Here is a 22,477-nt window from a genome sequence, read left to right on the forward strand (position 1 = left end):
TCAGCCAGAAGCCACAGGCACTGGTGTGGTGTAAGTGGCCTCAGCCAGCAGCAAAAGGGCCCTGGTGTGGTGTAAGTCGCCTCAGTCAGCAGCCACAGGCCCTGGTGTGGTGTAGGTGGCCTCAGCCAGCAGCCACAGGCCCTGGTGTGGTGTAAGTGGCCTCAGCCAGCAGCCACAGGCCCTGGTGTGGTGTAAGTGGCCTCAGCCAGCAGCCACAGGCCCTGGTGTGGTGTAAGTGGCCTCAGCCAGTGCCACAGGCCCTGGTGTGGTGTAAGTGGCCTGAGCAAGAGCCACAGACCCTGGTGTGGTGTAATTGGCCTCAATAGCAACTAATGCCCTGGTGTGGTGTAGGTGGCCTCAGCCAGCAGCCACAGGCCCTGGTGTGGTGTAAGTGGCCTCAGCCAGCAGCCACAGGCCCTGGTGTGGTGTAAGTGGCCTCAGCCAGAGCCACAGGCCCTGATGTGGTGTAAGTGGCCCCAGCCGGTCACTCAGGCCCTTGTGTGGTGTAGGTTGCATCAGCTAGCAGCACAAGACATTGGAAAAGAGCCAAAAGCAATGTCGTTAATAAGCCCTCATTAATGGGCAGATGCTTTTGGTCTTTTAATACACCCCTTCTCTGGATCAAAAGCGGTTCAATGACATGAAAATGAAAGGCTTACAGCACCAGGTATTCCCAGGCAGTCTCCCATCCAAGTACTAACCAAGCCCAGCCCTGCTTAGCTTCCGAGATCAGACGAGGTCGGGCGTGCTCAGGGTGGTATGGCCGTAAGCTGCTGGGCCCAGCACAATGTCTCAATTTATGGATTCAAGTGATTAGGTGGCAAGTACCTGAAGTTACGAAGACAATCCTATAAACATACCTGCATGTTTGCATAATACCCTAACCCAAAGGCTCAGTTTGGCATTTATCCAACAGCACAGGCCCTGGATTGTTGAAGATGGCCTCTGGAACCAGCACAGGGCCTGGTGTGTTGTACATGGCCACAGCAAGCAGCACAGGGCCTGGTTTGGTGAAGATGGCCTCGGCCAGAAGCACAGGGCCTGGCGTGATATGAGTGGCCTGAGCAAGAGCCACAGGCCCTGGTGTGGTGTAAGTGGCCTGAGCAAGAGCCACAGGCCCTGGTGTGGTGTAAGTGGCCTGAGCAAGAGCCACAGGCCCTGGTGTGTTGTAAGTGGCCTCAGCCAGCAGCCACAGGCCCTTGTGTGGTGTAAGTGGCCTCAGCCAGCAGCCACAGGCCCTGGTGTGGTGTAAGTGGCCTCAGCCAGTGCCACAGGCCCTGGTGTGGTGTAAGTGGCCTGAGCAAGAGCCACAGACCCTGGTGTGGTGTAATTGGCCTCAATAGCAACTAAGGCCCTGGTGTGGTGTAGGTGGCCTCAGCCAGCAGCCACAGGCCCTGGTGTGGTGTAAGTGGCCTCAGCCAGAGCCACAGGCCCTGATGTGGTGTAAGTGGCCCCAGCCGGTCACTCAGGCCCTGGATTGTTGAAGATGGCCTCAGGAAACAGCACAGGGCCTGGTGTGTTGTACATGGCCACAGCAAGCAGCACAGGGCCTGGTTTGGTGAAGATGGCCTCGGCCAGAAGCGCAGGGCCTGGTGTGATGTGAGTGGCCTGAGCAAGAGCCACAGGCCCTGGTGTGGTGTAAGTGGCCTCAGTCAGCAGCCACAGGCCCTGGTGTGGTGTAAGTCGCCTCAGCCAGAAGCCACAGGCACTGGTGTGGTGTAAGTGGCCTCAGCCAGCAGCAAAAGGGCCCTGGTGTGGTGTAAGTGGCCTGAGCAAGAGCCACAGGCCCTGGTGTGGTGTAAGTGGCCTGAGCAAGAGCCACAGGCCCTGGTGTGGTGTAAGTGGCCTGAGCAAGAGCCACAGGCCCTGGTGTGGTGTAAGTGGTCTCAGCCAGCAGCCACAGGCCCTGGTGTGTTGTAAGTGGCCTCAGCCAGCAGCCACAGGCCCTGGTGTGGTGTAAGTGGCCTGAGCAAGAACCACAGGCCCTGGTTTGGTGTAAGTGGCCTCAGCCAGCAGCCACAGGCCCTGGTGTGTTGTAAGTGGCCTCAGCCAGCAGCCACAGGCCCTGGTGTGGTCTAAGTGGCCTCAGCCAGTGCCACAGGCCCTGGTGTGGTGTAAGTGGCCTGAGCAAGAGCCACAGGCCCTGGTGTGGTGTAAGTGGCCTGAGCAAGTGCCACAGGCCCTGGTGTGGTGTAAGTGGCCTAAGCCAGAGCCACAGGCCCTGGTGTGGTGTAAGTGGCCTCAATAGCAAATAAGGCCCTGGTGTGGTGTAAGTGGCCTGAGCAAGAGCCACAGGGCCTGGTTTGGTGAAGATGGCCTCAGCCAGAAGCGCAGGGCCTGGTGTGATGTGAGTGGCCTGAGCAAGAGCCACAGGCCCTGGTGTGGTGTAAGTGGCCTCAGCCAGCAGCCACAGGCCCTGGTGTGGTGTAAGTCGCCTCAGCCAGAAGCCACAGGCACTGGTGTGGTGTAAGTGGCCTCAGCCAGCAGCAAAAGGGCCCTGGTGTGGTGTAAGTCGCCTCAGCCAGCAGCCACAGGCCCTGGTGTGGTGTAGGTGGCCTCAGCCAGCAGCCACAGGCCCTGGTGTGGTGTAAGTGGCCTCAATAGCAACTAAGGCCCTGGTGTGGTGTAAGTGGCTTCAGCCAGCAGCCACAGGCTCTGGTGTGGTGTAACTGGCCTCAGCCAGCAGCCACAGGCCCTGGTGTGGTGTAAGTGGCCTCAGCCAGAGCCACAGGCCCTGATGTGGTGTAAGTGGCCCCAGCCGGTCACTCAGGCCCTGGTGTGGTGTAGGTGGCATCAGCTAGCAGCACAAGACATTGGAAAAGAGCCAAAAGCAGTGTTGTTAATGTGCCCTCATTAATGGGCAGATGCTTTTGGTCTTTTAATACACCCCTTCTCTGGATCAAAAGCGGTTCAATGACATGAAAAGGAAAGGCTTATAGCACCAGGTATTCCCAGGCAGTCTCCCATCCAAGTACTAACCAAGCCCAGCCCTGCTTAGCTTCCGAGATCAGACGAGGTCGGGCGTGCTCAGGGTGGTATGGCCGTAAGCTGCTGGCCCCAGCACAATGTCTCAATTTATGGATTCAAGTGATTAGGTGGCAAGTACCTGAAGTTACGAAGACAATCCTATAACCATACCTGCATGTTTGCATAATACCCTAACCCAAAGGCTCAGTTTGGCATTTATCCAACAGCACAGGCCCTGGATTGTTGAAGATGGCCTCAGGAACCAGCACAGGGCCTGGTGTGTTGTACATGGCCACAGCAAGCAGCACAGGGCCTGGTTTGGTGAAGATGGCCTCGGCCAGAAGCGCAGGGCCTGGTGTGATGTGAGTGGCCTGAGCAAGAGCCACAGGCCCTGGTGTGGTGTAAGTGGCCTGAGCAAGAGCCACAGGCCCTGGTGTGGTGTAAGTGGCCTGAGCAAGAGCCACAGGCCCTGGTGTGTTGTAAGTGGCCTCAGCCAGCAGCCACAGGCCCTGGAGTGGTGTAGGTGGCCTCAGCCAGCAGCCACAGGCCCTTGTGTGGTGTAAGTGGCCTCAGCCAGCAGCCACAGGCCCTGGTGTGGTGTAAGTGGCCTCAGCCAGTGCCACAGGCCCTGGTGTGGTGTAAGTGGCCTGAGCAAGAGCCACAGACCCTGGTGTGGTGTAATTGGCCTCAATAGCAACTAAGGCCCTGGTGTGGTGTAGGTGGCCTCAGCCAGCAGCCACAGGCCCTGGTGTGGTGTAAGTGGCCTCAGCCAGCAGCCACAGGCCCTGATGTGGTGTAAGTGGCCCCAGCCGGTCACTCAGGCCCTGGTGTGGTGTAGGTGGCATCAGCTAGCAGCACAAGACATTGGAAAACAGCCAAAATGTCGTTAATGTGCCCTCATTAATGGGGAGCTGCTTTTGGTCTTTTAATACACCCCTTCTCTGGATCAAAAGCGGTTCAATGACATGAAAATGAAAGGCTTACAGCACCAGGTATTCCCAGGCAGTCTCCCATCCAAGTACTAACCAAGCCCAGCCCTGCTTAGCTTCCGAGATCAGATGAGGTCGGGCGTGCTCAGGGTGGTATGGCCGTAAGCTGCTGGCCCCAGCACAATGTCTCAATTTATGGATTCAAGTGATTAGGTGGCAAGTACCTGAAGTTACGAAGACAATCCTATAACCATACCTGCATGTTTGCATAATACCCTAACCCAAAGGCTCAGTTTGGCATTTATCCAACAGCACAGGCCCTGGATTGTTGAAGATGGCCTCAAGAACCAGCACAGGACCTGGTGTGTTTTACATGGCCACAGCAAGCAGCACAGGGCCTGGTTTGGTGAAGATGGCCTCAGCAAGCAGCCACAGGCCCTGGTTTGATGTAAGTGGCCTGAGCAAGTGCCACAGGCCCTGGTGTGGTGTAAGTGGCCTAAGCCAGAGCCACAGGCCCTGGTGTGGTGTAAGTGGCCTCAATAGCAAATAAGGCCCTGGTGTGGTGTAAGTGGCCTGAGCAAGAGCCACAGGGCCTGGTTTGGTGAAGATGGCCTCAGCCAGAAGCGCAGGGCCTGGTGTGATGTGAGTGGCCTGAGCAAGAGCCACAGGCCCTGGTGTGGTGTAAGTGGCCTCAGCCAGCAGCCACAGGCCCTGGTGTGGTGTAAGTCGCCTCAGCCAGAAGCCACAGGCACTGGTGTGGTGTAAGTGGCCTCAGCCAGCAGCAAAAGGGCCCTGGTGTGGTGTAAGTCGCCTCAGCCAGCAGCCACAGGCCCTGGTGTGGTGTAAGTGGCCTCAATAGCAACTAAGGCCCTGGTGTGGTGTAAGTGGCTTCAGCCAGCAGCCACAGGCTCTGGTGTGGTGTAACTGGCCTCAGCCAGCAGCCACAGGCCCTGGTGTGGTGTAAGTGGCCTCAGCCAGAGCCACAGGCCCTGATGTGGTGTAAGTGGCCCCAGCCGGTCACTCAGGCCCTGGTGTGGTGTAGGTGGCATCAGCTAGCAGCACAAGACATTGGAAAAGAGCCAAAAGCAGTGTTGTTAATGTGCCCTCATTAATGGGCAGATGCTTTTGGTCTTTTAATACACCCCTTCTCTGGATCAAAAGCGGTTCAATGACATGAAAAGGAAAGGCTTACAGCACCAGGTATTCCCAGGCAGTCTCCCATCCAAGTACTAACCAAGCCCAGCCCTGCTTAGCTTCCGAGATCAGACGAGGTCGGGCGTGCTCAGGGTGGTATGGCCGTAAGCTGCTGGCCCCAGCACAATGTCTCAATTTATGGATTCAAGTGATTAGGTGGCAAGTACCTGAAGTTACGAAGACAATCCTATAACCATACCTGCATGTTTGCATAATACCCTAACCCAAAGGCTCAGTTTGGCATTTATCCAACAGCACAGGCCCTGGATTGTTGAAGATGGCCTCAGGAACCAGCACAGGGCCTGGTGTGTTGTACATGGCCACAGCAAGCAGCACAGGGCCTGGTTTGGTGAAGATGGCCTCGGCCAGAAGCGCAGGGCCTGGTGTGATGTGAGTGGCCTGAGCAAGAGCCACAGGCCCTGGTGTGGTGTAAGTGGCCTGAGCAAGAGCCACAGGCCCTGGTGTGGTGTAAGTGGCCTGAGCAAGAGCCACAGGCCCTGGTGTGTTGTAAGTGGCCTCAGCCAGCAGCCACAGGCCCTGGAGTGGTGTAGGTGGCCTCAGCCAGCAGCCACAGGCCCTTGTGTGGTGTAAGTGGCCTCAGCCAGCAGCCACAGGCCCTGGTGTGGTGTAAGTGGCCTCAGCCAGTGCCACAGGCCCTGGTGTGGTGTAAGTGGCCTGAGCAAGAGCCACAGACCCTGGTGTGGTGTAATTGGCCTCAATAGCAACTAAGGCCCTGGTGTGGTGTAGGTGGCCTCAGCCAGCAGCCACAGGCCCTGGTGTGGTGTAAGTGGCCTCAGCCAGCAGCCACAGGCCCTGATGTGGTGTAAGTGGCCCCAGCCGGTCACTCAGGCCCTGGTGTGGTGTAGGTGGCATCAGCTAGCAGCACAAGACATTGGAAAACAGCCAAAATGTCGTTAATGTGCCCTCATTAATGGGGAGCTGCTTTTGGTCTTTTAATACACCCCTTCTCTGGATCAAAAGCGGTTCAATGACATGAAAATGAAAGGCTTACAGCACCAGGTATTCCCAGGCAGTCTCCCATCCAAGTACTAACCAAGCCCAGCCCTGCTTAGCTTCCGAGATCAGATGAGGTCGGGCGTGCTCAGGGTGGTATGGCCGTAAGCTGCTGGCCCCAGCACAATGTCTCAATTTATGGATTCAAGTGATTAGGTGGCAAGTACCTGAAGTTACGAAGACAATCCTATAACCATACCTGCATGTTTGCATAATACCCTAACCCAAAGGCTCAGTTTGGCATTTATCCAACAGCACAGGCCCTGGATTGTTGAAGATGGCCTCAAGAACCAGCACAGGACCTGGTGTGTTTTACATGGCCACAGCAAGCAGCACAGGGCCTGGTTTGGTGAAGATGGCCTCAGCAAGCAGCCACAGGCCCTGGTTTGGTGTAAGTGGCCTCAGCCAGCAGCCACAGGCCCTGGTGTGTTGTAAGTGGCCTCAGCCAGCAGCCACAGGCCCTGGTGTGGTCTAAGTGGCCTCAGCCAGTGCCACAGGCCCTGGTGTGGTGTAAGTGGCCTGAGCAAGAGCCACAGGCCCTGGTGTGGTGTAAGTGGCCTCAGCCAGCAGCCACAGGCCCTGGTGTGGTGTAAGTGGCCTGAGCAAGTGCCACAGGCCCTGGTGTGGTGTAAGTGACCTAAGCCAGAGCCACAGGCCCTGGTGTGGTGTAAGTGGCCTCAATAGCAAATAAGGCCCTGGTGTGGTGTAAGTGGCCTGAGCAAGAGCCACAGGGCCTGGTTTGGTGAAGATGGCCTCGGCCAGAAGCGCAGGGCCTGGTGTGATGTGAGTGGCCTGAGCAAGAGCCACAGGCCCTGGTGTGGTGTAAGTGGCCTCAGCCAGCAGCCACAGGCCCTGGTGTGGTGTAAGTCGCCTCAGCCAGAAGCCACAGGCACTGGTGTGGTGTAAGTGGCCTCAGGAACCAGCACAGGGCCTGGTGTGTTGTACATGGCCACAGCTAGCAGCAGAGGGCCAGGTTTGGTGAAGATGGCCTCGGCCAGAAGCGCAGGGCCTGGTGTGGTGTAAGTGGCCTGAGCAAGAGCCACAGGCCCTGGTGTGGTGTAAGTGGCCTGAGCAAGTGCCACAGGCCCTGGTGTGGTGTAAGTGGCCTAAGCCAGAGCCACAGGCCCTGGTGTGGTGTAAGTGGCCTCAATAGCAAATAAGGCCCTGGTGTGGTGTAAGTGGCCTGAGCAAGAGCCACAGGCCCTGGTGTGGTGTAAGTGGCCTCTGCCAGCAGCCACAGGCCCTGGTGTGGTGTAAGTCGCCTCAGCCAGAAGCCACAGGCACTGGTGTGGTGTAAGTGGCCTCAGCCAGCAGCCACAGGCCCTGGTGTGGTGTAAGTGGCCTCAATAGCAACTAAGGCCCTGGTGTGGTGTAAGTGGCTTCAGCCAGCAGCCACAGGCTCTGGTGTGGTGTAACTGGCCTCAGCCAGCAGCCACAGGCCCTGGTGTGGTGTAAGTGGCCTCAGCCAGAGCCACAGGCCCTGATGTGGTGTAAGTGGCCCCAGCCGGTCACTCAGGCCCTGGTGTGGTGTAGGTGGCATCAGCTAGCAGCACAAGACATTGGAAAAGAGCCAAAAGCAGTGTTGTTAATGTGCCCTCATTAATGGGCAGATGCTTTTGGTCTTTTAATACACCCCTTCTCTGGATCAAAAGCGGTTCAATGACATGAAAAGGAAAGGCTTACAGCACCAGGTATTCCCAGGCAGTCTCCCATCCAAGTACTAACCAAGCCCAGCCCTGCTTAGCTTCCGAGATCAGACGAGGTCGGGCGTGCTCAGGGTGGTATGGCCGTAAGCTGCTGGCCCCAGCACAATGTCTCAATTTATGGATTCAAGTGATTAGGTGGCAAGTACCTGAAGTTACGAAGACAATCCTATAACCATACCTGCATGTTTGCATAATACCCTAACCCAAAGGCTCAGTTTGGCATTTATCCAACAGCACAGGCCCTGGATTGTTGAAGATGGCCTCAGGAACCAGCACAGGGCCTGGTGTGTTGTACATGGCCACAGCAAGCAGCACAGGGCCTGGTTTGGTGAAGATGGCCTCGGCCAGAAGCGCAGGGCCTGGTGTGATGTGAGTGGCCTGAGCAAGAGCCACAGGCCCTGGTGTGGTGTAAGTGGCCTGAGCAAGAGCCACAGGCCCTGGTGTGTTGTAAGTGGCCTCAGCCAGCAGCCACAGGCCCTGGTGTGGTGTAGGTGGCCTCAGCCAGCAGCCACAGGCCCTTGTGTGGTGTAAGTGGCCTCAGCCAGCAGCCACAGGCCCTGGTGTGGTGTAAGTGGCCTCAGCCAGTGCCACAGGCCCTGGTGTGGTGTAAGTGGCCTGAGCAAGAGCCACAGACCCTGGTGTGGTGTAATTGGCCTCAATAGCAACTAAGGCCCTGGTGTGGTGTAGGTGGCCTCAGCCAGCAGCCACAGGCCCTGGTGTGGTGTAAGTGGCCTCAGCCAGCAGCCACAGGCCCTGATGTGGTGTAAGTGGCCCCAGCCGGTCACTCAGGCCCTGGTGTGGTGTAGGTGGCATCAGCTAGCAGCACAAGACATTGGAAAACAGCCAAAATGTCGTTAATGTGCCCTCATTAATGGGGAGCTGCTTTTGGTCTTTTAATACACCCCTTCTCTGGATCAAAAGCGGTTCAATGACATGAAAATGAAAGGCTTACAGCACCAGGTATTCCCAGGCAGTCTCCCATCCAAGTACTAACCAAGCCCAGCCCTGCTTAGCTTCCGAGATCAGACGAGGTCGGGCGTGCTCAGGGTGGTATGGCCGTAAGCTGCTGGCCCCAGCACAATGTCTCAATTTATGGATTCAAGTGATTAGGTGGCAAGTACCTGAAGTTACGAAGACAATCCTATAACCATACCTGCATGTTTGCATAATACCCTAACCCAAAGGCTCAGTTTGGCATTTATCCAACAGCACAGGCCCTGGATTGTTGAAGATGGCCTCAAGAACCAGCACAGGACCTGGTGTGTTTTACATGGCCACAGCAAGCAGCACAGGGCCTGGTTTGGTGAAGATGGCCTCAGCAAGCAGCCACAGGCCCTGGTTTGATGTAAGTGGCCTCAGCCAGCAGCCACAGGCCCTGGTGTGTTGTAAGTGGCCTCAGCCAGCAGCCACAGGCCCTGGTGTGGTCTAAGTGGCCTCAGCCAGTGCCACAGGCCCTGGTGTGGTGTAAGTGGCCTGAGCAAGAGCCACAGGCCCTGGTGTGGTGTAAGTGGCCTCAGCCAGCAGCCACAGGCCCTGGTGTGGTGTAAGTGGCCTGAGCAAGTGCCACAGGCCCTGGTGTGGTGTAAGTGACCTAAGCCAGAGCCACAGGCCCTGGTGTGGTGTAAGTGGCCTCAATAGCAAATAAGGCCCTGGTGTGGTGTAAGTGGCCTGAGCAAGAGCCACAGGGCCTGGTTTGGTGAAGATGGCCTCGGCCAGAAGCGCAGGGCCTGGTGTGATGTGAGTGGCCTGAGCAAGAGCCACAGGCCCTGGTGTGGTGTAAGTCGCCTCAGCCAGAAGCCACAGGCACTGGTGTGGTGTAAGTGGCCTCAGGAACCAGCACAGGGCCTGGTGTGTTGTACATGGCCACAGCTAGCAGCAGAGGGCCAGGTTTGGTGAAGATGGCCTCGGCCAGAACCGCAGGGCCTGGTGTGATGTGAGTGGCCTGAGCAAGAGCCACAGGCCCTGGTGTGGTGTAAGTGGCCTCAATAGCAACTAAGGCCCTGGTGTGGTGTAACTGGCCTCAGCCAGCAGCCACAGGCCCTGGTGTGGTGTAAGTGGCCTCAGCCAGAGCCACAGGCCCTGGTGTGGTGTAAGTGGCCTGAGCAAGAGCCACAGACCGTGGTGTGGTGTAATTGGCCTCAATAGCAACTAAGGCCCTGGTGTGGTGTAAGTCGCCTCAGCCAGCAGCCACAGGCCCTGGTGTGGTGTAGGTGGCCTCAGCCAGCAGCCACAGGCCCTGGTGTGGTGTAAGTGGCCTCAATAGCAACTAAGGCCCTGGTGTGGGGTAAGTGGCTTCAGCCAGCAGCCACAGGCTCTGGTGTGGTGTAACTGGCCTCAGCCAGCAGCCACAGGCCCTGGTGTGGTGTAAGTGGCCTCAGCCAGAGCCACAGGCCCTGATGTGGTGTAAGTGGCCCCAGCCGGTCACTCAGGCCCTGGTGTGGTGTAGGTGGCATCAGCTAGCAGCACAAGACATTGGAAAAGAGCCAAAAGCAGTGTCGTTAATGTGCCCTCATTAATGGGCAGCTGCTTTTGGTCTTTTAATACACCCCTTCTCTGGATCAAAAGCGGTTCAATGACATGAAAATGAAAGGCTTACAGCACCAGGTATTCCCAGGTAGTCTCCCATCCAAGTACTAACCAAGCCCAGCCCTGCTTAGCTTCCGAGATCAGACGAGGTCGGGCGTGCTCAGGGTGGTATGGCCGTAAGCTGCTGGCCCCAGCACAATGTCTCAATTTATGGATTCAAGTGATTAGGTGGCAAGTACCTGAAGTTACGAAGACAATCCTATAACCATACCTGCATGTTTGCATAATACCCTAACCCAAAGGCTCAGTTTGGCATTTATCCAACAGCACAGGCCCTGGATTGTTGAAGATGGCCTCAGGAACCAGCACAGGGCCTGGTGTGTTGTACATGGCCACAGCAAGCAGCACAGGGCCTGGTTTGGTGAAGATGGCCTCGGCCAGAAGCGCAGGGTCTGGTGTGATGTGAGTGGCCTGAGCAAGAGCCACAGGCCCTGGTGTGGTGTAAGTGGCCTCAGCCAGCAGCCACAGGCCCTGGTGTGGTGTAAGTCGCCTCAGCCAGAAGCCACAGGCACTGGTGTGGTGTAAGTGGCCTCAGCCAGCAGCAAAAGGGCCCTGGTGACTAAGTCGCCTCAGTCAGCAGCCACAGGCCCTGGTGTGGTGTAGGTGGCCTCAGCCAGCAGCCACAGGCCCTGGTGTGGTGTAAGTGGCCTCAGCCAGCAGCCACAGGCCCTGGTGTGGTGTAAGTGGCCTCAGCCAGCAGCCACAGGCCCTGGTGTGGTGTAAGTGGCCTCAGCCAGTGCCACAGGCCCTGGTGTGGTGTAAGTGGCCTGAGCAAGAGCCACAGACCCTGGTGTGGTGTAATTGGCCTCAATAGCAACTAATGCCCTGGTGTGGTGTAGGTGGCCTCAGCCAGCAGCCACAGGCCCTGGTGTGGTGTAAGTGGCCTCAGCCAGCAGCCACAGGCCCTGGTGTGGTGTAAGTGGCCTCAGCCAGAGCCACAGGCCCTGATGTGGTGTAAGTGGCCCCAGCCGGTCACTCAGGCCCTTGTGTGGTGTAGGTTGCATCAGCTAGCAGCACAAGACATTGGAAAAGAGCCAAAAGCAATGTCGTTAATAAGCCCTCATTAATGGGCAGATGCTTTTGGTCTTTTAATACACCCCTTCTCTGGATCAAAAGCGGTTCAATGACATGAAAATGAAAGGCTTACAGCACCAGGTATTCCCAGGCAGTCTCCCATCCAAGTACTAACCAAGCCCAGCCCTGCTTAGCTTCCGAGATCAGACGAGGTCGGGCGTGCTCAGGGTGGTATGGCCGTAAGCTGCTGGGCCCAGCACAATGTCTCAATTTATGGATTCAAGTGATTAGGTGGCAAGTACCTGAAGTTACGAAGACAATCCTATAAACATACCTGCATGTTTGCATAATACCCTAACCCAAAGGCTCAGTTTGGCATTTATCCAACAGCACAGGCCCTGGATTGTTGAAGATGGCCTCTGGAACCAGCACAGGGCCTGGTGTGTTGTACATGGCCACAGCAAGCAGCACAGGGCCTGGTTTGGTGAAGATGGCCTCGGCCAGAAGCACAGGGCCTGGCGTGATATGAGTGGCCTGAGCAAGAGCCACAGGCCCTGGTGTGGTGTAAGTGGCCTGAGCAAGAGCCACAGGCCCTGGTGTGGTGTAAGTGGCCTGAGCAAGAGCCACAGGCCCTGGTGTGTTGTAAGTGGCCTCAGCCAGCAGCCACAGGCCCTTGTGTGGTGTAAGTGGCCTCAGCCAGCAGCCACAGGCCCTGGTGTGGTGTAAGTGGCCTCAGCCAGTGCCACAGGCCCTGGTGTGGTGTAAGTGGCCTGAGCAAGAGCCACAGACCCTGGTGTGGTGTAATTGGCCTCAATAGCAACTAAGGCCCTGGTGTGGTGTAGGTGGCCTCAGCCAGCAGCCACAGGCCCTGGTGTGGTGTAAGTGGCCTCAGCCAGAGCCACAGGCCCTGATGTGGTGTAAGTGGCCCCAGCCGGTCACTCAGGCCCTGGATTGTTGAAGATGGCCTCAGGAAACAGCACAGGGCCTGGTGTGTTGTACATGGCCACAGCAAGCAGCACAGGGCCTGGTTTGGTGAAGATGGCCTCGGCCAGAAGCGCAGGGCCTGGTGTGATGTGAGTGGCCTGAGCAAGAGCCACAGGCCCTGGTGTGGTGTAAGTGGCCTCAGTCAGCAGCCACAGGCCCTGGTGTGGTGTAAGTCGCCTCAGCCAGAAGCCACAGGCACTGGTGTGGTGTAAGTGGCCTCAGCCAGCAGCAAAAGGGCCCTGGTGTGGTGTAAGTGGCCTGAGCAAGAGCCACAGGCCCTGGTGTGGTGTAAGTGGCCTGAGCAAGAGCCACAGGCCCTGGTGTGGTGTAAGTGGCCTGAGCAAGAGCCACAGGCCCTGGTGTGGTGTAAGTGGTCTCAGCCAGCAGCCACAGGCCCTGGTGTGTTGTAAGTGGCCTCAGCCAGCAGCCACAGGCCCTGGTGTGGTGTAAGTGGCCTGAGCAAGAACCACAGGCCCTGGTTTGGTGTAAGTGGCCTCAGCCAGCAGCCACAGGCCCTGGTGTGTTGTAAGTGGCCTCAGCCAGCAGCCACAGGCCCTGGTGTGGTCTAAGTGGCCTCAGCCAGTGCCACAGGCCCTGGTGTGGTGTAAGTGGCCTGAGCAAGAGCCACAGGCCCTGGTGTGGTGTAAGTGGCCTGAGCAAGTGCCACAGGCCCTGGTGTGGTGTAAGTGGCCTAAGCCAGAGCCACAGGCCCTGGTGTGGTGTAAGTGGCCTCAATAGCAAATAAGGCCCTGGTGTGGTGTAAGTGGCCTGAGCAAGAGCCACAGGGCCTGGTTTGGTGAAGATGGCCTCAGCCAGAAGCGCAGGGCCTGGTGTGATGTGAGTGGCCTGAGCAAGAGCCACAGGCCCTGGTGTGGTGTAAGTGGCCTCAGCCAGCAGCCACAGGCCCTGGTGTGGTGTAAGTCGCCTCAGCCAGAAGCCACAGGCACTGGTGTGGTGTAAGTGGCCTCAGCCAGCAGCAAAAGGGCCCTGGTGTGGTGTAAGTCGCCTCAGCCAGCAGCCACAGGCCCTGGTGTGGTGTAGGTGGCCTCAGCCAGCAGCCACAGGCCCTGGTGTGGTGTAAGTGGCCTCAATAGCAACTAAGGCCCTGGTGTGGTGTAAGTGGCTTCAGCCAGCAGCCACAGGCTCTGGTGTGGTGTAACTGGCCTCAGCCAGCAGCCACAGGCCCTGGTGTGGTGTAAGTGGCCTCAGCCAGAGCCACAGGCCCTGATGTGGTGTAAGTGGCCCCAGCCGGTCACTCAGGCCCTGGTGTGGTGTAGGTGGCATCAGCTAGCAGCACAAGACATTGGAAAAGAGCCAAAAGCAGTGTTGTTAATGTGCCCTCATTAATGGGCAGATGCTTTTGGTCTTTTAATACACCCCTTCTCTGGATCAAAAGCGGTTCAATGACATGAAAAGGAAAGGCTTACAGCACCAGGTATTCCCAGGCAGTCTCCCATCCAAGTACTAACCAAGCCCAGCCCTGCTTAGCTTCCGAGATCAGACGAGGTCGGGCGTGCTCAGGGTGGTATGGCCGTAAGCTGCTGGCCCCAGCACAATGTCTCAATTTATGGATTCAAGTGATTAGGTGGCAAGTACCTGAAGTTACGAAGACAATCCTATAACCATACCTGCATGTTTGCATAATACCCTAACCCAAAGGCTCAGTTTGGCATTTATCCAACAGCACAGGCCCTGGATTGTTGAAGATGGCCTCAGGAACCAGCACAGGGCCTGGTGTGTTGTACATGGCCACAGCAAGCAGCACAGGGCCTGGTTTGGTGAAGATGGCCTCGGCCAGAAGCGCAGGGCCTGGTGTGATGTGAGTGGCCTGAGCAAGAGCCACAGGCCCTGGTGTGGTGTAAGTGGCCTGAGCAAGAGCCACAGGCCCTGGTGTGGTGTAAGTGGCCTGAGCAAGAGCCACAGGCCCTGGTGTGTTGTAAGTGGCCTCAGCCAGCAGCCACAGGCCCTGGTGTGGTGTAGGTGGCCTCAGCCAGCAGCCACAGGCCCTTGTGTGGTGTAAGTGGCCTCAGCCAGCAGCCACAGGCCCTGGTGTGGTGTAAGTGGCCTCAGCCAGTGCCACAGGCCCTGGTGTGGTGTAAGTGGCCTGAGCAAGAGCCACAGACCCTGGTGTGGTGTAATTGGCCTCAATAGCAACTAAGGCCCTGGTGTGGTGTAGGTGGCCTCAGCCAGCAGCCACAGGCCCTGGTGTGGTGTAAGTGGCCTCAGCCAGCAGCCACAGGCCCTGATGTGGTGTAAGTGGCCCCAGCCGGTCACTCAGGCCCTGGTGTGGTGTAGGTGGCATCAGCTAGCAGCACAAGACATTGGAAAACAGCCAAAATGTCGTTAATGTGCCCTCATTAATGGGGAGCTGCTTTTGGTCTTTTAATACACCCCTTCTCTGGATCAAAAGCGGTTCAATGACATGAAAATGAAAGGCTTACAGCACCAGGTATTCCCAGGCAGTCTCCCATCCAAGTACTAACCAAGCCCAGCCCTGCTTAGCTTCCGAGATCAGATGAGGTCGGGCGTGCTCAGGGTGGTATGGCCGTAAGCTGCTGGCCCCAGCACAATGTCTCAATTTATGGATTCAAGTGATTAGGTGGCAAGTACCTGAAGTTACGAAGACAATCCTATAACCATACCTGCATGTTTGCATAATACCCTAACCCAAAGGCTCAGTTTGGCATTTATCCAACAGCACAGGCCCTGGATTGTTGAAGATGGCCTCAAGAACCAGCACAGGACCTGGTGTGTTTTACATGGCCACAGCAAGCAGCACAGGGCCTGGTTTGGTGAAGATGGCCTCAGCAAGCAGCCACAGGCCCTGGTTTGGTGTAAGTGGCCTCAGCCAGCAGCCACAGGCCCTGGTGTGTTGTAAGTGGCCTCAGCCAGCAGCCACAGGCCCTGGTGTGGTCTAAGTGGCCTCAGCCAGTGCCACAGGCCCTGGTGTGGTGTAAGTGGCCTGAGCAAGAGCCACAGGCCCTGGTGTGGTGTAAGTGGCCTCAGCCAGCAGCCACAGGCCCTGGTGTGGTGTAAGTGGCCTGAGCAAGTGCCACAGGCCCTGGTGTGGTGTAAGTGACCTAAGCCAGAGCCACAGGCCCTGGTGTGGTGTAAGTGGCCTCAATAGCAAATAAGGCCCTGGTGTGGTGTAAGTGGCCTGAGCAAGAGCCACAGGGCCTGGTTTGGTGAAGATGGCCTCGGCCAGAAGCGCAGGGCCTGGTGTGATGTGAGTGGCCTGAGCAAGAGCCACAGGCCCTGGTGTGGTGTAAGTGGCCTCAGCCAGCAGCCACAGGCCCTGGTGTGGTGTAAGTCGCCTCAGCCAGAAGCCACAGGCACTGGTGTGGTGTAAGTGGCCTCAGGAACCAGCACAGGGCCTGGTGTGTTGTACATGGCCACAGCTAGCAGCAGAGGGCCAGGTTTGGTGAAGATGGCCTCGGCCAGAAGCGCAGGGCCTGGTGTGGTGTAAGTGGCCTGAGCAAGAGCCACAGGCCCTGGTGTGGTGTAAGTGGCCTGAGCAAGTGCCACAGGCCCTGGTGTGGTGTAAGTGGCCTAAGCCAGAGCCACAGGCCCTGGTGTGGTGTAAGTGGCCTCAATAGCAAATAAGGCCCTGGTGTGGTGTAAGTGGCCTGAGCAAGAGCCACAGGGCCTGGTTTGGTGAAGATGGCCTCAGCCAGAAGCGCAGGGCCTGGTGTGATGTGAGTGGCCTGAGCAAGAGCCACAGGCCCTGGTGTGGTGTAAGTGGCCTCAGCCAGCAGCCACAGGCCCTGGTGTGGTGTAAGTCGCCTCAGCCAGAAGCCACAGGCACTGGTGTGGTGTAAGTGGCCTCAGCCAGCAGCAAAAGGGCCCTGGTGTGGTGTAAGTCGCCTCAGCCAGCAGCCACAGGCCCTGGTGTGGTGTAGGTGGCCTCAGCCAGCAGCCACAGGCCCTGGTGTGGTGTAAGTGGCCTCAATAGCAACTAAGGCCCTGGTGTGGTGTAAGTGGCTTCAGCCAGCAGCCACAGGCTCTGGTGTGGTGTAACTGGCCTCAGCCAGCAGCCACAGGCCCTGGTGTGGTGTAAGTGGCCTCAGCCAGAGCCACAGGCCCTGATGTGGTGTAAGTGGCCCCAGCCGGTCACTCAGGCCCTGGTGTGGTGTAGGTGGCATCAGCTAGCAGCACAAGACATTGGAAAAGAGCCAAAAGCAGTGTTGTTAATGTGCCCTCATTAATGGGCAGATGCTTTTGGTCTTTTAATACACCCCTTCTCTGGATCAAAAGCGGTTCAATGACATGAAAAGGAAAGGCTTACAGCACCAGGTATTCCCAGGCAGTCTCCCATCCAAGTACTAACCAAGCCCAGCCCTGCTTAGCTTCCGAGATCAGACGAGGTCGGGCGTGCTCAGGGTGGTATGGCCGTAAGCTGCTGGCCCCAGCACAATGTCTCAATTTATGGATTCAAGTGATTAGGTGGCAAGTACCTGAAGTTACGAAGACAATCCTATAACCATACCTGCATGTTTGCATAATACCCTAACCCAAAGGCTCAGTTTGGCATTTATCCAACAGCACAGGCCCTGGATTGTTGAAGATGGCCTCAGGAACCAGCACAGGGCCTGGTGTGTTGTACATGGCCACAGCAAGCAGCACAGGGCCTGGTTTGGTGAAGATGGCCTCGGCCAGAAGCGCAGGGCCTGGTGTGATGTGAGTGGCCTGAGCAAGAGCCACAGGCCCTGGTGTGGTGTAAGTGGCCTGAGCAAGAGCCACAGGCCCTGGTGTGGTGTAAGTGGCCTGAGCAAGAGCCACAGGCCCTGGTGTGTTGTAAGTGGCCTCAGCCAGCAGCCACAGGCCCTGGTGTGGTGTAGGTGGCCTCAGCCAGCAGCCACAGGCCCTTGTGTGGTGTAAGTGGCCTCAGCCAGCAGCCACAGGCCCTGGTGTGGTGTAAGTGGCCTCAGCCAGTGCCACAGGCCCTGGTGTGGTGTAAGTGGCCTGAGCAAGAGCCACAGACCCTGGTGTGGTGTAATTGGCCTCAATAGCAACTAAGGCCCTGGTGTGGTGTAGGTGGCCTCAGCCAGCAGCCACAGGCCCTGATGTGGTGTAAGTGGCCCCAGCCGGTCACTCAGGCCCTGGTGTGGTGTAGGTGGCATCAGCTAGCAGCACAAGACATTGGAAAACAGCCAAAATGTCGTTAATGTGCCCTCATTAATGGGGAGCTGCTTTTGGTCTTTTAATACACCCCTTCTCTGGATCAAAAGCGGTTCAATGACATGAAAAGGAAAGGCTTACAGCACCAGGTATTCCCAGGCAGTCTCCCATCCAAGTACTAACCAAGCCCAGCCCTGCTTAGCTTCCGAGATCAGACGAGGTCGGGCGTGCTCAGGGTGGTATGGCCGTAAGCTGCTGGCCCCAGCACAATGTCTCAATTTATGGATTCAAGTGATTAGGTGGCAAGTACCTGAAGTTACGAAGACAATCCTATAACCATACCTGCATGTTTGCATAATACCCTAACCCAAAGGCTCAGTTTGGCATTTATCCAACAGCACAGGCCCTGGATTGTTGAAGATGGCCTCAAGAACCAGCACAGGACCTGGTGTGTTTTACATGGCCACAGCAAGCAGCACAGGGCCTGGTTTGGTGAAGATGGCCTCAGCAAGCAGCCACAGGCCCTGGTTTGGTGTAAGTGGCCTCAGCCAGCAGCCACAGGCCCTGGTGTGTTGTAAGTGGCCTCAGCCAGCAGCCACAGGCCCTGGTGTGGTCTAAGTGGCCTCAGCCAGTGCCACAGGCCCTGGTGTGGTGTAAGTGGCCTGAGCAAGAGCCACAGGCCCTGGTGTGGTGTAAGTGGCCTCAGCCAGCAGCCACAGGCCCTGGTGTGGTGTAAGTGGCCTGAGCAAGTGCCACAGGCCCTGGTGTGGTGTAAGTGACCTAAGCCAGAGCCACAGGCCCTGGTGTGGTGTAAGTGGCCTCAATAGCAAATAAGGCCCTGGTGTGGTGTAAGTGGCCTGAGCAAGAGCCACAGGGCCTGGTTTGGTGAAGATGGCCTCGGCCAGAAGCGCAGGGCCTGGTGTGATGTGAGTGGCCTGAGCAAGAGCCACAGGCCCTGGTGTGGTGTAAGTGGCCTCAGCCAGCAGCCACAGGCCCTGGTGTGGTGTAAGTCGCCTCAGCCAGAAGCCACAGGCACTGGTGTGGTGTAAGTGGCCTCAGGAACCAGCACAGGGCCTGGTGTGTTGTACATGGCCACAGCTAGCAGCAGAGGGCCAGGTTTGGTGAAGATGGCCTCGGCCAGAAGCGCAGGGCCTGGTGTGGTGTAAGTGGCCTGAGCAAGAGCCACAGGCCCTGGTGTGGTGTAAGTGGCCTGAGCAAGTGCCACAGGCCCTGGTGTGGTGTAAGTGGCCTAAGCCAGAGCCACAGGCCCTGGTGTGGTGTAAGTGGCCTCAATAGCAAATAAGGCCCTGGTGTGGTGTAAGTGGCCTGAGCAAGAGCCACAGGGCCTGGTTTGGTGAAGATGGCCTCAGCCAGAAGCGCAGGGCCTGGTGTGATGTGAGTGGCCTGAGCAAGAGCCACAGGCCCTGGTGTGGTGTAAGTGGCCTCAGCCAGCAGCCACAGGCCCTGGTGTGGTGTAAGTCGCCTCAGCCAGAAGCCACAGGCACTGGTGTGGTGTAAGTGGCCTCAGCCAGCAGCAAAAGGGCCCTGGTGTGGTGTAAGTCGCCTCAGCCAGCAGCCACAGGCCCTGGTGTGGTGTAGGTGGCCTCAGCCAGCAGCCACAGGCCCTGGTGTGGTGTAAGTGGCCTCAATAGCAACTAAGGCCCTGGTGTGGTGTAAGTGGCTTCAGCCAGCAGCCACAGGCCCTGGTGTGGTGTAAGTCGCCTCAGCCAGAAGCCACAGGCACTGGTGTGGTGTAAGTGGCCTCAGCCAGCAGCAAAAGGGCCCTGGTGTGGTGTAAGTGGCCTGAGCAAGAGCCACAGGCCCTGGTGTGGTGTAAGTGGCCTGAGCAAGAGCCACAGGCCCTGGTGTGGTGTAAGTGGCCTGAGCAAGAGCCACAGGCCCTGGTGTGGTGTAAGTGGTCTCAGCCAGCAGCCACAGGCCCTGGTGTGGTGTAAGTGGTCTCAGCCAGCAGCCACAGGCCCTGGTGTGGTGTAGGTGGCCTCAGCCAGCAGCCACAGGCCCTTGTGTGGTGTAAGTGGCCTCAGCCAGCAGCCACAGGCCCTGGTGTGGTGTAAGTGGCCTCAGCCAGTGCCACAGGCCCTGGTGTGGTGTAAGTGGCCTGAGCAAGAGCCACAGACCCTGGTGTGGTGTAATTGGCCTCAATAGCAACTAAGGCCCTGGTGTGGTGTAAGTCGCCTCAGCCAGCAGCCACAGGCCCTGGTGTGGTGTAAGTGGCCTCAGCCAGTGCCACAGGCCCTGGTGTGGTGTAAGTGGCCTGAGCAAGAGCCACAGACCCTGGTGTGGTGTAATTGGCCTCAATAGCAACTAAGGCCCTGGTGTGGTGTAAGTCGCCTCAGCCAGCAGCCACAGGCCCTGGTGTGGTGTAGGTGGCCTCAGCCAGCAGCCACAGGCCCTGGTGTGGTGTAAGTGGCCTCAATAGCAACTAAGGCCCTGGTGTGGGGTAAGTGGCTTCAGCCAGCAGCCACAGGCTCTGGTGTGGTGTAACTGGCCTCAGCCAGCAGCCACAGGCCCTGGTGTGGTGTAAGTGGCCTCAGCCAGAGCCACAGGCCCTGATGTGGTGTAAGTGGCCCCAGCCGGTCACTCAGGCCCTGGTGTGGTGTAGGTGGCATCAGCTAGCAGCACAAGACATTGGAAAAGAGCCAAAAGCAGTGTCGTTAATGTGCCCTCATTAATGGGCAGCTGCTTTTGGTCTTTTAATACACCCCTTCTCTGGATCAAAAGCGGTTCAATGACATGAAAATGAAAGGCTTACAGCACCAGGTATTCCCAGGCAGTCTCCCATCCAAGTACTAACCAAGCCCAGCCCTGCTTAGCTTCCGATATCAGACGAGGTCGGGCGTGCTCAGGGTGGTATGGCCGTAAGATGCTGGCCCCAGCACAATGTCTCAATTTATGGATTCAAGTGATTAGGTGGCAAGTACCTGAAGTTACGAAGACAATCCTATAACCATACCTGCATGTTTGCATAATACCCTAACCCAAAGGCTCAGTTTGGCATTTATCCAACAGCACAGGCCCTGGATTGTTGAAGATGGCCTCAGGAACCAGCACAGGGCCTGGTGTGTTGTACATGGCCACAGCAAGCAGCACAGGGCCTGGTTTGGTGAAGATGGCCTCGGCCAGAAGCGCAGGGCCTGGTGTGATGTGAGTGGCCTGAGCAAGAGCCACAGGCCCTGGTGTGGTGTAAGTGGCCTCAGCCAGCAGCCACAGGCCCTGGTGTGGTGTAAGTCGCCTCAGCCAGAAGCCACAGGCACTGGTGTGGTGTAAGTGGCCTCAGCCAGCAGCAAAAGGGCCCTGGTGTGGTGTAAGTGGCCTGAGCAAGAGCCACAGGCCCTGGTGTGGTGTAAGTGGCCTGAGCAAGAGCCACAGGCCCTGGTTTGGTGTAAGTGGCCTCAGCCAGCAGCCACAGGCCCTGGTGTGTTGTAAGTGGCCTCAGCCAGCAGCCACAGGCCCTGGTGTGGTGTAAGTGGCCTGAGCAAGAGCCACAGGCCCTGGTTTGGTGTAAGTGGCCTCAGCCAGCAGCCACAGGCCCTGGTGTGTTGTAAGTGGCCTCAGCCAGCAGCCACAGGCCCTGGTGTGGTCTAAGTGGCCTCAGCCAGTGCCACAGGCCCTGGTGTGGTGTAAGTGGCCTGAGCAAGAGCCACAGGCCCTGGTGTGGTGTAAGTGGCCTGAGCAAGTGCCACAGGCCCTGGTGTGGTGTAAGTGGCCTAAGCCAGAGCCACAGGCCCTGGTGTGGTGTAAGTGGCCTCAATAGCAAATAAGGCCCTGGTGTGGTGTAAGTGGCCTGAGCAAGAGCCACAGGGCCTGGTTTGGTGAAGATGGCCTCAGCCAGAAGCGCAGGGCCTGGTGTGATGTGAGTGGCCTGAGCAAGAGCCACAGGCCCTGGTGTGGTGTAAGTGGCCTCAGCCAGCAGCCACAGGCCCTGGTGTGGTGTAAGTCACCTCAGCCAGAAGCCACAGGCACTGGTGTGGTGTAAGTGGCCTCAGCCAGCAGCAAAAGGGCCCTGGTGTGGTGTAAGTCGCCTCAGCCAGCAGCCACAGGCCCTGGTGTGGTGTAGGTGGCCTCAGCCAGCAGCCACAGGCCCTGGTGTGGTGTAAGTGGCCTCAATAGCAACTAAGGCCCTGGTGTGGTGTAAGTGGCTTCAGCCAGCAGCCACAGGCCCTGGTGTGTTGTAAGTGGCCTCAGCCAGCAGCCACAGGCCCTGGTGTGGTCTAAGTGGCCTCAGCCAGTGCCACAGGCCCTGGTGTGGTGTAAGTGGCCTGAGCAAGAGCCACAGGGCCTGGTTTGGTGAAGATGGCCTCGGCCAGAAGCGCAGGGCCTGGTGTGATGTGAGTGGCCTGAGCAAGAGCCACAGGCCCTGGTGTGGTGTAAGTGGCCTCAGCCAGAGCCACAGGCCCTGATGTGGTGTAAGTGGCCCCAGCCGGTCACTCACGCCCTGGTGTGGTGTAGGTGGCCCCAGCCGGTCACTCACGCCCTGGTGTGGTGTAGGTGGCATCAGCTAGCAGCACAGGGCCTGGTTTGGTGAAGATGGCCTCGGCCAGAAGCGCAGGGCCTGGTGTGATGTGAGTGGCCTGAGCAAGAGCCACAGGCACTGGTGTGGTGTAAGTCGCCTCAGCCAGCAGCCACAGGCCCTGGTGTGGTGTAAGTCGCCTCAGCCAGAAGCCACAGGCACTGGTGTGGTGTAAGTGGCCTCAGCCAGCAGCAAAAGGGCCCTGGTGTGGTGTAAGTCGCCTCAGCCAGCAGCCACAGGCCCTGGTGGGGTTTAGGTGGCCTCAGCCAGCAGCCACAGGCCCTGGTGTGGTGTAAGTGGCCTCAGCCAGCAGCCACAGGCCCTGGTGTGGTGTAAGTCGCCTCAGCCAGTGCCACAGGCCCTGGTGTGGTGTAAGTGGCCTGAGCAAGAGCCACAGACCCTGGTGTGGTGTAATTGGCCTCAATAGCAACTAA

At 57.7% G+C, this 22,477-nt stretch overlaps 1 protein-coding gene, 12 non-coding genes and 2 pseudogenes across 15 annotated transcripts in view; all 15 read right to left on the reverse strand.

The window, feature by feature from the left end:
• Positions 1 to 22,477, reverse strand: part of LOC146637699 (BPTF-associated chromatin complex component 1-like) — a 495,253-nt gene that overhangs the window by 115,710 nt on the left and 357,066 nt on the right. The window lies entirely within an intron of this gene.
• On the reverse strand, positions 653 to 771 carry LOC146637746 (5S ribosomal RNA). Its single transcript, XR_014906022.1, has one exon. It is a non-coding gene; the product is annotated as a 5S ribosomal RNA (ribosomal RNA).
• LOC146637747 (5S ribosomal RNA) lies at positions 2,931 to 3,049 on the reverse strand (annotated as a pseudogene).
• Positions 3,945 to 4,063, reverse strand: LOC146637748 (5S ribosomal RNA). Its single transcript, XR_014906048.1, has one exon. It is a non-coding gene; the product is annotated as a 5S ribosomal RNA (ribosomal RNA).
• Positions 5,082 to 5,200, reverse strand: LOC146637749 (5S ribosomal RNA). Its single transcript, XR_014906023.1, has one exon. It is a non-coding gene; the product is annotated as a 5S ribosomal RNA (ribosomal RNA).
• On the reverse strand, positions 6,096 to 6,214 carry LOC146637750 (5S ribosomal RNA). Its single transcript, XR_014906059.1, has one exon. It is a non-coding gene; the product is annotated as a 5S ribosomal RNA (ribosomal RNA).
• On the reverse strand, positions 7,781 to 7,899 carry LOC146637751 (5S ribosomal RNA). Its single transcript, XR_014906024.1, has one exon. It is a non-coding gene; the product is annotated as a 5S ribosomal RNA (ribosomal RNA).
• LOC146637752 (5S ribosomal RNA) lies at positions 8,756 to 8,874 on the reverse strand. Its single transcript, XR_014906025.1, has one exon. It is a non-coding gene; the product is annotated as a 5S ribosomal RNA (ribosomal RNA).
• Positions 10,400 to 10,518, reverse strand: LOC146637753 (5S ribosomal RNA). The gene has a single exon (XR_014905628.1). It is a non-coding gene; the product is annotated as a 5S ribosomal RNA (ribosomal RNA).
• Positions 11,537 to 11,655, reverse strand: LOC146637754 (5S ribosomal RNA). The gene has a single exon (XR_014906027.1). It is a non-coding gene; the product is annotated as a 5S ribosomal RNA (ribosomal RNA).
• On the reverse strand, positions 13,815 to 13,933 carry LOC146637755 (5S ribosomal RNA). The gene has a single exon (XR_014906028.1). It is a non-coding gene; the product is annotated as a 5S ribosomal RNA (ribosomal RNA).
• On the reverse strand, positions 14,829 to 14,947 carry LOC146637756 (5S ribosomal RNA). The gene has a single exon (XR_014906070.1). It is a non-coding gene; the product is annotated as a 5S ribosomal RNA (ribosomal RNA).
• On the reverse strand, positions 16,673 to 16,791 carry LOC146637757 (5S ribosomal RNA). Its single transcript, XR_014906029.1, has one exon. It is a non-coding gene; the product is annotated as a 5S ribosomal RNA (ribosomal RNA).
• On the reverse strand, positions 17,647 to 17,765 carry LOC146637758 (5S ribosomal RNA). Its single transcript, XR_014906030.1, has one exon. It is a non-coding gene; the product is annotated as a 5S ribosomal RNA (ribosomal RNA).
• LOC146637759 (5S ribosomal RNA) lies at positions 20,279 to 20,397 on the reverse strand (annotated as a pseudogene).

This window comes from Diplotaxodon limnothrissa, linkage group LG3, assembly GCF_057381915.1.
Source record: "Diplotaxodon limnothrissa isolate DT_005_m linkage group LG3, D_limnothrissa_male_GT1.1, whole genome shotgun sequence".
Lineage (NCBI taxonomy): Eukaryota > Metazoa > Chordata > Actinopteri > Cichliformes > Cichlidae > Diplotaxodon > Diplotaxodon limnothrissa.